We start from the raw sequence: 12921 nt of genomic DNA on the forward strand, positions 1-12921 counted from the left end.
CCCAGATATAGACTATTTTGGTAAATATCCCATATGCATTTGAAAGGACTATGTGTTTTCTTGTTAGCTGGAGTGTTCTGTAAGTAACAATTAAGTTAAATTGTATAATCAGTGTTCAAATTCTCTGTATCTTTACTAATATTCTATCCATGGGTTCTGTCAAGGTATTAAGGAGAGTCACTGAAACCTCTAACTATAATTGTAGATTTATCTATCATTTTTGCTTCATGCAGATTGAAATCCTATTATTAGATGCATACATGGTTAGAATTTTTATTTTCTCTTAATGCATTTATTCCTCTATCACAAAATGACCTTTTAATTCCTGCAAATATTATTTGCTTTGAAATCTAATTTGTTTGATCTCAATAGTCATGTCAGCTTTTTGTAATTAGTGTTTAGCATTAGTGTCAACATCTTTTGCCCTACTTATCCTTTTAATCTATTTGTGTCTTTATATTTAAAGTGTATTTCTTGTAGGCAGCATATAGTTGAGTCTTGCTTTATTAAAAAAAAAAAAAAATCCAAGGGGTGCCTCAGTGGCACAGTCAGTTAAGCACCAGATTCTTGGTTTCAGCTCACATCATGATCTCGGGGTCATAAGGCTAAGCTTTACATCAGGCTCCACTGGTTAAGACTCCCTCCCTCCACTCCTGTCTCTCTAAAATAAATCAGTCTTTTAAAAAATCCAATCTGATAATTTCTGACTTTTAATTCTAGTGCTTATATCACTTGCATTTAATGTTATTGTTGACTTGGTGGGGTTCAAATATGCCATTTTGAAACTCATTTTCTCTTTGTCCCATCTTTCTATGTTCCCTTTTCCCTTACTCTCTGTTTTTATATTAACAGTATTTTATATTTATAATTCAAGCTTATCCCCTTTATTGTCATGTTGTTTTGTTATTTTATTGGTCACCTAGGGTTTGCAGTATGCTTCTTTAAATTATTGCAATCTATCTTCAAGTGATACTATGCCACTTCATGTAGAATATAAGAATCTTACAATATTATGCCTCCATTTCTCTCTTCTGGTCATGTGTTTTACTTCCACAAATGTTATAAACCCCACACTACCTTGTTATTATTTTTATTTAAACAATGATCTTTTATAGAGATTTAAATAGCAAGAGAAAACGTTGACACCCATACCCACACATTTTTCTTCTGCCTGAGTACTTCTTTTAATATGACTTGTAGTGTGGCTATATTGGTGTCTTAGTCAGCCTTGGCTATTATAGCAAAATAGAAGAAACTGGATAGCATAAACAACAGAACTTCTTTCCCATAGTTCCTCAGTCTGGGAATTCCAAGATCAAGGTCCCAGCTAATTTGGTTCTTTGGGGAGGGCTCTTCTTGGCTTGTGGATAGCTGCCTTTTCACTGTCTTTGCATAGGGAAGAGGCAGAACTCTAGTCTCTCTCTGTCTTTCTATAAGGATACTAATTCCATCCTAGGGGCTCCCTCCTCATGACTTCATCTAAACCTAATTGATTTCCAAAGGCCCCATCTCCAAATATTGCATGGGTTTAGGGCTTTTGGAGGTGGACATAAGCATTGGTCCATCATTGTTGGCGATAAATTCTTTCAGTGTTTGTTTCTCTTAAGAAGTCTACTGCCAGGGTGCCTGGGTGGCTCAGTGGGTTAAAGCCTCTGCCTTCGGCTCAGGTCATGATCCCAGGGTCCTGGGATTGAGCCCTGCATCAGGCTCTCTGCTCAGCAGGGAGCCTGCTTCCTCCTCTCTCTCTGCCTGCTTCTCTGCCTACTTGTGATCTCTGTCTGTCAAATAAATAAAATCTTTAAAAAAAAAAGACTAAAAAAAAAAAAGAAGTCTACTGCCTTCATTTTTGAAAGTTATTTTTGTGGGGGAATAGATTCTAGATCGACAATTGTTTTCTTTTCAGTACTTTGAAAATGTCATTGCACTGTCTTTTCATTTGCATGGTTTCCAATGAAAAACCTGCCTTCATCCTTATCTTTGTTCCTCTATATGTAATTTTTTTTTCCCTTCTAGCTACTTTTAAGATTCTTTATCACTGTTTTGAGCAATTTGATTATGAAGTGCTTTGTTGTAATTTTTTCATGGTTTTTGAGCTTTTTTGAAAGGGTGGGTATAGTTTTCACCAAATTTGAAAGCATGTCAGACATTATTTAACTACCTAAATGGAGACTATCTGAAACTGTCCCACAGCTCACAAATGCTCTGTACATTTTTCTTTTTGGTAGTTTTCTCTGTGTGTTTCATTCTGGACAGTTTCTACTGCTAGGCCTTCAAGTTCGCTAATCCTTTCTTCTGCAATATCTAATCTGCCATTAATTCCTTTCACAGTAATTTTCATCTCAGAAATTGTGGTTGTCATCTCTAAAAGTTCAATTTGGGTCTTTTTTATATCTCCCACAACTTGCTTAAGATATTTAATCACTCCTCTAACTTCTTGAACATTTGGAATACGGTTATAATAATTATTTCTGTCTGTTAATTCTAACATCTGTGTCAATTCTGGTTTAGTTTTGATTGCTAGTTCTCTTCATTATGAGTCATATTTCCCTGCTTCTGTGCATGCCTGGAAAGTTTTGATTGGAGCCAGACATTGTGAATTTTACCTTGTTAGATGCTTGATACTTGTGTGTTATTAACATTCTTAAACTTTGTCCTAGGACTCAGCTGAGTTATATAGCAACAGTTCGCTCCTCTAGGTTTAGCTTTTGAGATCTGTTAGGTGGGAAGAGCAGCATTTAATCTAGAATTCCTTCTTCCCCACTACTGATTCAAGACTCTTCTGAGTATTTTACCCAATGTCCCTTGAATTATGGGTTTTCTAGTCTGGATGTTAGGAACAGGTATTATTCCTGATCCTCTGAGAGCTCTGAGTACTATTCCTTCTAATTGTTTTGGGTCTTTCTTTCCTCATTTTTAGTATTTTTCTCACACACATGTGCTAATGAGTACTCCGCAGAATATTTAAGGGAAACCCTCTGCAGATCTCTGGAATTTTCTCTCTATGACGCTCTCTCTTCTTTGCTACTCTGTTTTCTGAAGTGTAGCCACAACAGTCTTTCCTGACTATTAGCTCTGTCTCCTCAATTCAGGAGTCAGCCAAGATCTTCTTTGGTTTATCTTTCCCCTACCATTGTCTGGAAACACTCTCAAAATAGTAAGCTGGGCTCAGCTTGTTTTTCCTTCTTTTAGGGATCAATGTCCTTTGTTGCTTGGTGTCCAATGTCTTGAAGAGCATTGTTTGATATATTTTATTTGTTTTTATAGTTGCTTCAGGTGGGAGTAAATTTAGTAACTCTAGTACCTGTCACTCCATCTTGGCTGGAAGTAAAAATCCTGGATTTAGTCTTTATGTTACAGTTACACTTAAAAAATTACAAATAATTATTTATCACTTTGCTAAATACATAGTGTAAATTTTGCTCTACTATAATGACGATTTGTAATACCTAGCTTACAAAAATATTTTTGCAAACAAGAACTTTTAGTTATTTGAATTCCAATAAAACATAAAGTATAAGTTTTATTACCTGGAATCATTTTTTTTATGCAATAAGGATAGCATTTTAAGTGACACAATTCAGTTACAATGACCATAAGCCATGAAGCAAGACTGAGTTTGCATGGCTTCTGTCTTTATGACTAGCTAATTGCTGCTAAAATCTTTTTTTACCTAGTAGGAAGAACAAATTTTTTTCCATTTTCTCAAGATTAAATGATTATTAAGAAAGCACACCACATTGTACAGAAATCAACATTATCTCCCTTAATTCTGTGCATCTGGGACTATAGAAATGTCACTGTCCCTGTCCCATATCTTCAAATTAACATTCTCAGGTCACAATAATAAGTCTTCCCAAAGGGGACCTTCTGGAAAACAAATTATTTCCTTGGCTCGTATTTCCCTCTTTTTATAGCATGCACCAGAATTCTACCCAAGAAGTATATATATTGGGGAGTATTGAGGGGATCCATCAGCAAGCTCAGTTGTTGACAGTCATACGATTAGAGACAAACACAAAGGGATAGGTCAATACTGGCAAAAAAAAAAAAAATCCTGTAACAGCTTGGGAATAACTCCTCATTTTACTCATGGTGGAAACCCCACTGTCCAGTGCATAGGTACTGATGAACCAGGCCAGTGAGGGACAGAGTCACAAATAAATGATGTCATCTAGGAGGTGAGATATAAGACTTGCAAAAAATTCTAGGGTATCCTCTTCATGTGGAGGGTACATGAGTTACAAAGCCCACAGTACTTGGATTTTCTGCCAATGATATATACCACAGATCTTAGAGTGATCACATGGAAGGAATGTGTGATAAGAGTAGCAGCAGAGCAGGCCACCATCTCTCAAGACAACCTTGATGACTTGGTTGAAGGAAGGTGTGACTTCTTTCTGTACATTTCCAGGGCCTAAGTCCTGTAAAACGTTACCATGGACCACAGTTCCAAGGACTCCTGAACTCAGTCTTGGAGTTAAGCCTGTGAATAACCCATGCTTCCCATTGATGTTCACAATGTGCTGAGCATAACAAAACAGACTTGGAGGCTGCATACTTGCTGCCCAAAAATATTTCATTCTTTTGTTGGGGGAAGAGGCTCACATCCCACTTGGATGGATATCTTCATGTACATGAGCTGCTAGAACAGGATGGTGAGACCACAGCCCAGGAACACCTGACTGGTCATGACTGCCACGATGGCATACAGAGGCCAAAGACAAATATTTCCTATTCTGGCATCTTTTACATGAAATATTTTCAGGATTTTCTTATCTCCCATAGGTGGTCTCATGTCTGATTTATTTTTTTCGTTCTTAGTTCTCAAATTAATACTCTTCTCCTATCACGTTTGGTTTTCTCAGTCTTTGGAAATTTATTTATTTACTTATTTAAAGTCCCAATAGCTTACATGTAGCAGGCAGTACTCAAAATTAGGTGCAAAAAGTAATGTTCCACAAGGTAAGTGGTATGCTTAACTCGTAAAAGCAGGAGATTTGTAAGAGAGATCTCATTTTTCCAATCCATTTATGGGTAACTAATATTAATGTACTGACACCAAGAAGAGAGAAGCTTGCTACAAAGGATACAAAGCCTTAAGTTCTTTCATGAAACATGAAAGAAAGTCAAAAGAGGAATGAAAGTGAGGTGCAGGGGCGCCTGGGTGGCTCAGTGGGTTAAGCTGCTGCCTTCGGCTCAGGTCATGATCTCGGAGTCCTGGGATCGAGTCCCGCATCGGGCTCTCTGCTCAGCAGGGAGCCTGCTTCCTCCTGTCTCTCTGCCTGCCTCTCTGCCTGCTTGTGATCTCTCTCTGTCAAATAAATAAATAAAATCTTTAAAAAAAAAAAAAAAGAAAGTGAGGTGCAGAGGAAGGAGGAGTATACCTGGGATCTAGGTCTTTTGATCCAGCTCTGGCACCGACCAGCTCTGCGGATTATGGATAAGCTTAACTTTCTCTGGAACTGCTTCCATATTTATAAAACAAAAAGTCTGAACTAGAAGATTAGCAAAGTTCTTACATATCTATAATTCTCTGAGTTTTAGACTCTATAAAAGAAATACCTAGTTGGTCACAGGCAGTGGGTCACCATCATTGTAGTTGAAGGAAGCTAGCTTTCTTTGGCCTTCTAAAGACCATTCATATAACCTCTTCTATTGTTGTTGATGTTGCATGGCTTAAAAGAAACTGCCTCCGCAGAGGTGGTTACAGGTAATGGGATGGACAATATAAAGGAAAAAACCAAAACCTTCTGGGAGACAAGGAACTAATACCTCAACCCTTGCTCTCACAGGTTCCAGGTTAGGAAGATCTGTCTGGATAGACCATGATATCCCTGAGTAAATGGAGGAGAACAAGTAAGTCCCTTGGAGTGAAATTACCTTTTGGAAATGGAGAATCCAAATCTAGGAAGACATTTTGGTACAACATGTGGTGCTAATGCCATTAGCTCTTTCGGTCCTAGACATCTTAGCCCATAGGTTTGTTCTGGGAACCACTGCTGAGTAAGGGAGTATAAGCTAAAAGAATTATTTCACCTGGAAACCCAGTATGGAGTTCCACTGAGGTCCGAACAGGGGCCTGACTAGACAGACACAGCAGCCCTGGATGAGAGTCTACACCACCAGGCGGGGAGCAGTCATTAATAGTGGTGAAGCCAAGCAGTGTAGTGTGTGGGCTCTCAGATTCCAATTCATGAGGAAGATGGTCTCTTTCTGGTCTAAGATATCTGGGAGGAGGGGGTCTCAAGGAAGGATTCAATACCCTGAAATAGGGCAGGTTTGGGAAAATAAAGGGGCTATGGTGATGTATGTTCCCTGAGTCGATGAAGAGGCTATGATAGTCACATGAACACGGACATCTGCTTTTTGGGTTAAACCTTCCAGAGAGTTTTAGAAGACACTTAAAACAGATCATATCTGTTCATCAAATGGTATAATCTAAAATCTATAATTCCCATGAAGCTGTTGCTAGACTTTAACCTGTCTGAGGATTTTCTTGCTTTTATTACATTATTCCTGGATAATCCTTCCTTATGCCATGCCAGCACCACTCTCTTCCTCTTGGCCTTTACATTCCTATTGGATCTTATCACACCCCTCACTGTTGGCCCCTCTTCAAGCATAATGGAACATACTGTTTCTTCTTCTTTTAGAAATCAGTCAGCCCTTCTCATCCTCCAATTACCATGGGTGCTCTTCTAGGAACTCCCTCCAACTTGTCTGTTTTTGACTCACCAGTACCAACCTAAATCCCGTTTCTCCTATCACTGCATTATGTCCCATTAAGTTTTTTCTTTTCCACTTGCTTTGCTAATATTAATTAAAAAAGATTCCCCCCACCAAAGCAGCAAATCCTGAAATCTGCAGCAGGACCCATGGGATCTAAGAATGAAATACTTTATAGTGAGTAACAGAGCCCAGAATAGCATGTAGGAGTCTGACAGCCAGTCTTTACACTAAGCATTAGACAATGTGTTAAAGTGTGTAGACATTAGCTGAAATCAGATTGTAAGGAAGCCTTCCAAAGGTTCTGATTTGGGTTTTGGCTGGATCTCATTCTTCTTTTTGTAGGCCAAAAAACCCAGCTGCACATGTACATACACATATACCCCAATCATCTTATCATATGGTTCAGCAGTAAAAGTTAATTACTATTATTTTCTCATAATATGTTCATTCTTTAAAAAAAAAACTACACAGACCACAACTCTTATCAGAGACATAATATTAATGAATACAGACTTGCTTATTCATTTCCTCATTCTGTCTTCATTCATTATTGGTTTATATTCAGAAATTAAAACATCTGACACTTAGTTCTGAAGGTTAAAAGTATAAATCAAAAAGCCAAAAAGAAAAAAAAAGTCTACAGTGGGAAATGTGAGAAGCTGAAATTCACAAAAAAGTAGAATGTTACGTTTTTCAGACAACCTGTCATGTCTAGAATGGTTCACATGAAAAGAAATGAATATGCCTTGCAGGTAATGAAAAAGACCAAATTATAAACCATTTCACTTGAAATTCCAACCACATTTCCCATAGAAACAGGGCATTAAGTAAATACTTCTGTGAATCACACACTAAATTATTTAGTAATTGCTGAGTAAATTCCTGTTCTTATCAAGCATGCTTTTTTTTTTTTTAAAGTTATTTACAATGAAACTATAAGTGTTAGTTTTTATAAAAGAAATTTATCAAGTCTATAGAAATTTTAGAGTGCATAGTGGCATTAAAATTACTAAGTTATTGCTTTTGGATTGGAAACACTTTTCAATTGCATCAAGACTCAAACTTCTTACTTAAAGTGGAAAGCAATCCAATTTCGGTATTTTATAATGGAAAACTGCAGTGCTTGTCATTTAATGTCTCTAATGCCTTAGATAGCTAGAGTAAGGGCCTGACATTGAGCAGCTAAAACGTTCCGTGTTCTTTATTTACTCAAACACTCCATCTGCGTGTGTGCTCGTCAGTGCCAAGGGAACTGAAATTTAAGGCTGCTGTTAGAAGGAAGCACTTGCAATTGTATCATCAAATCCTTAATAGCTCTGAATGGTTCTTGTACTTCAACATAAACTTCCATCTTCTTTGACCTTTTGGGAGGAAGTTCAATTTATTGACACAGTTTGTGACAATGGTTTTTACTGTATAGTTGAAAAAAAAAACCATAAAGAATTTAGGGACAGTGATCATAAGCCCCAATTTTTGGGTAATTTTTGTTGCTGATGTTGTTTCACTCATTTTAAAAAAAACAGACCAAAATAAAAAATAACCCAAGCTTTCTAAATATCTTGTAATAAGACAGCGACAAGTAGTCACACTTCTATGTTTAAATGTGAACTGTATGGAGAGGCAGGCTGTGATGCGGAGGCTGAGCTGTAAGTATTGGAATGTTGGTAGCAGACAGCCCCCATCAGAATACCACCAGCATTTTTCACAGAGCTAGAACAAACAGTTCTAAAATTTGTATGGAACCACAAAAGACCCTGAATAGCCAAAGCAATCCTGAAAAAGAAAAGCAAAGCATCATGATTCCAGACTTCAAGCTATATTACAAAACTGTAGTTATCAAGACAGTATGGTACTGGCACAAAAACAGACACACAGATCAATGGAACAGAACAGAAAACCAGGAAATGGATCCACAATTCTATGGGCAACTGATCTTCAACAAAGCAGAGAAGAGTATCAGTGGAAAAAAAGACAGTCTCTTCAACGGATGATGTTGGGAAAACTAGACAGCCACATGCAGAAGAATGCAACTGGACCATTTCATTCTCTTCACACCATACACAAAAATTAATTCAAAAATGGATGAAAGACCTAAATGTGAGGTGGGAAACCATAAAAATTCTAGAGGAGAACTCAGGCAGCAACCTTTTTGACTTCAGCTGTAGCAATCTCTTATTAGACATGTCACTAGGGGCAAGGGGAACAAAAGCAAAAATGAATTATTGGGACTTCATCAAGATAAAAATCTTCTACATAGTGAAAGAAACAATCAATAACTCTAAAAGGCTGTCTAGGGAATGGGAGAAGATATTTGTAAATGACATACCTGATAAAGGGTTAGTATCCAAAATCTATAAGAGCTTATTAAACTCAACACTCAAAAAACAAATAACCCAGTTAAGAAATGGGCAGAAGACATGAATAGACATTTCTCCAAAGAATACATCCAGATGGCTAACAGACTCATGAAAAGATGCTCAACATCACTCATCATCAGGGAAATACAAATCAAAACCATGATGAGATACCACCTCACACCAGACAGAATGTCTGAAATGAACAATATAGGAGACAACAGGTGTTGGTGAGGATGCGGAGAAAGGGGAACCCTCTTGCACTGTTGGTGGGAATGCAAGCTGGTGTGGCCACTCTGTGGAGAAGTATGGAGATTTCTCAAAATGGTATGGAGTTTTCTCAAAAAGCTAAAAATCGAACTACCCTATGATCCAGCAATTGCACTACTAGGTATTTACTCAAAGGATATAAAAATACACATTCAAGGGGGCACCTGGGTGGCTCAGTCAGTTACATGCCTTACTCTTGGTTTCAGCTCAGGTCATGATTTTATGGTCCTGAGACTGAGCCCCTCCTGCTCTCACTCTCTCTCTAAAAAAAAATATAGAGATGCCTGGATGGCTCAGTCGTTAAGTGTCTGCCTTTGGCTCAGGTCATGATCCTGGGGTCCTGGGGTCAAGCCCCAATCGGGCTCCCTGCTCGGTAGGAAGCCTGCTTCTCCCTCTCACACCCCCCATGCTTGTGTTCCCTCTCTCACTGTGACTCTCTCTGTCAAATAAATAGAATCTTAAAAAAAAAAAAAAACAATATTGAAAGGAGTACCTGTACCCTGATGTTTACAGCAGCATTATCAACAATAGCCAAACTGTGGAAAAAGCCCAAATGCCCATCAACTGATGAATGGATAAAGAAGATACAGTGTACACACACACACACACACACAGACACACACACACACACACACACACACACACACACACACACACACACACAGGAATACTACGCAGCCATCAAAAAGAATGAAATTTTGCTATTTGCAATGATGTGGATGGAGTCAGAGTGTATTATGCTAAGCAAAATAAGTCAGTCAGAGAAAGACAAATACCAAATGATTTCACTCATATATGGAAATTAAGAAACAAAATAGAGGAATATACAGAAGGGGGGGAACAAATCATGAAAGACTCTGAGCCATAGAGAACAAACTGAGAGTTGATGGAGGGAGGAGGAGGGGATGGGCTAGACAGGTGATGGGCATTAAGGATGGTGGCACTTGTTAGGACGAGCCCTGGGTATTACATGTAAATGATGAATCAAGGCACCATACTCCTGAAACCAATATTGCATTGTATGTCAACTAACTGGAATTAAACAAAAGAAGAATATTGGTAGCAGGCTATAGGTGTTAATTTAAAGATAATAAAGAATTAAAGACATATTACACATCCACCAAACTGGAAAGAACTAAAAAGTTTGGCAATTTCAGGTGTTTGTGGAAATGTTAAGCAACGGGGACTCATACATGTGGACCGATTATGACCGAATATTTCCATTCCTGGGTTATGCCCAAGACACTACTGTATGTCTGTTAACAGGAACTCTGTATTAGAGTGCTCACAGCAGGGGTGCATGGGTGGCTCAGTCAGTTAAGCGGCTGCTTTTGGCTCAGGTCATGATCCCCGGGTCCCGGGATCGAGCCCCACATCAGGCTCCCTACTTGGTGGGGAGTCTGCTTCTTCCTCTCCCTCTGCCTGCTGCTCTGCCTACTTATGCTCTTCTATCTCTCTACCAAATAAATAAATAAAATCTTAAAAAAAAAAAAAGAGTGCTCACAGCAGTATTGTTCAGCGTCCCTCCCAACAGAAACAATACAATGTCTGTCAGTAGCTGGATGAATAATTACACTGAAGCATATTCCCAGATTCATACATTGGGAAGACACAAAGCACATAAGAGCCACATGTGACATGAATGATTCTTACTAACGTAATGTTGAATACTGAGCTAGAGAAGCAAGACACAAAATAATAACATACAATTGGATTCCTTTATATCAAGTTCAAAAATGGGCAAATTTAAATATCTAGGGATACATACATAGGTGATAAAACTATAAAGAAAAGACTCAGAACAGAGTTTCCATCTGTGGGGAGAGAGTTGTTATCAGCCAGTGGTACTGTGGGGGGGCGGGATCAGGGGTGCTGTCACAATGTTCTATTTCTTGACATTGGTGATAAGTAGCTGTGCCTTCACCTTGTGTTAAATTATACCTCGGTCTCTGCACTTTGCTATTATATAAGTAAAAAAAACCGTCCAGCTTGCTCCAAATTAAAGATTGTAGGAAAGGGTTAACAGCTCAAGTTACCTGCCTCAGGCTGTACAACTTAATCATGAAAGTCCTAGGGTGGACTTTGGGTTTCAAATGGAAACACACAAAATCTGCAAAAATGGGCCAAATATGGGGAGGAGGCCTTTCAGGTGGTGGTGAGAAATCTAAGCCTGGCTTCTGCCCCAGAGCAGGACCCTTTTCAGAGATCTTGGGTTTCATCTTCTATTGTGAAATCCAAATCATTTCAAGGCACTTCCAGGTCTGTATCTATAAAATGAGGAAACAGATGAGGTGACCTGCAAGGCGTTGCGAGTTCTAATTTCTGTGATTCTATGAAAGGACAAAGGCTTTAGGAAAAACCTGAAACACAAGCTTCTCTACCTCCAGTTCTTGAGAAGGCTGTTTCCAAGAAGTTAGAGGTGGTCAAAAAAACATAGCTGGCTGGAAGGGAGAAATGCCATCACGGCAAGGGGTGGGGGGTTGGGTGAGCCTGGTGGTGGGTATTAAGGAGGGGGCGTATGGCATGGAGCACTGGGTGTGGTGCATAAACAATGAATTTTGGAACACTGAAAAAAAAAATTAAATTTAAAAAAAAAAAGAAGAAGAGAGGAAGACTTGACCAATAACCGTGCGAATTTTTCCACCTTATGAATAAGTCAACTCAAAGAAAGGACGAAGCAATGGAATACAATGCTCAATGGTACTGAGAAGTATAGTTCACTTTGCTCTCTTCTCACTCCTCTCCCTGAAAACAGTGCTCTGGTCAGGACACATTCTCAGAGGCTGTCTCACCAATGCGGCTCTATGGAATGAAGGAGGGTGTTCATCGACTCCTCCTGTCTGAGTCTCCACCCAGTAATAGCACGTGAGACAACACTGCCTGGGGCCTGGTGCGGGGGAGCTACGGCTTGGGTTTAACAAGAACATAGAGCCTACACTGTCAAAAAGTAGATGAAAGGATTAAATTCTTTGAAATTGATGGGTGAAGAGGACTCCACGCCAGGCTGTCCAAGATGCAGTTATTGTTAGTGGAGGCTGGCAATGAGGGAGGGGCATGTGTATGGTTAAGGGAGGAGAAGGAGCAGGCAGAAAACGTGGAATTAGGGATTGGCAGATTTGGATGTGCGGCTCTGTGAGCACCTACCCAGCTCCTCTTTGCTATATGTTGACGCTTGTTTTTGGTTCTTTTGTGATAACCCACCAGCGAAGGGTGAAGCCAAAGTCCCCATTTATTCTGCCAGGGTAGGTCCTTTCCTACCCTTGACTCGTTTTCTTTTCTATCTTGTCACTTCCAGTTTGTCTCCCACACTACTTCTTTGTCTCTGTGTTCTCCATTTATATTCATTTCTCATACATCAATCTCTGCTTCCTATTAGCATTTGCTTCTTGCCTATTAGGAGTTAGAGGACAGAGAGAAGTCATTTCTTTTCTACATTTTTCTTTATCAGGGCATTTCTCCCGGTATCCCCTTCCCTCGCCTTCTAGCCGGAGAATATTCCCCTAGAGCTTCGTGCTGCTAATGTGAGAAGAAATTATGAACAGTGATTAGGAGGCTAAACGAGGGTGGT

General features: G+C 39.1%; 1 protein-coding gene and 1 pseudogene across 13 annotated transcripts in view; both read right to left on the reverse strand.

The window, feature by feature from the left end:
- The window catches only part of BACH2 (BTB domain and CNC homolog 2), a 362273-nt gene that overhangs the window by 88145 nt on the left and 261207 nt on the right, over positions 1-12921 (reverse strand). The gene's annotated exons all lie outside the window — the stretch shown is intronic.
- LOC125102552 (mitochondrial carrier homolog 2-like) lies at positions 3817-4795 on the reverse strand (annotated as a pseudogene).

The sequence above is a fragment of the Lutra lutra genome, chromosome 6 (genome assembly GCF_902655055.1).
Source record: "Lutra lutra chromosome 6, mLutLut1.2, whole genome shotgun sequence".
NCBI classification, from domain to species: Eukaryota; Metazoa; Chordata; class Mammalia; order Carnivora; family Mustelidae; genus Lutra; species Lutra lutra.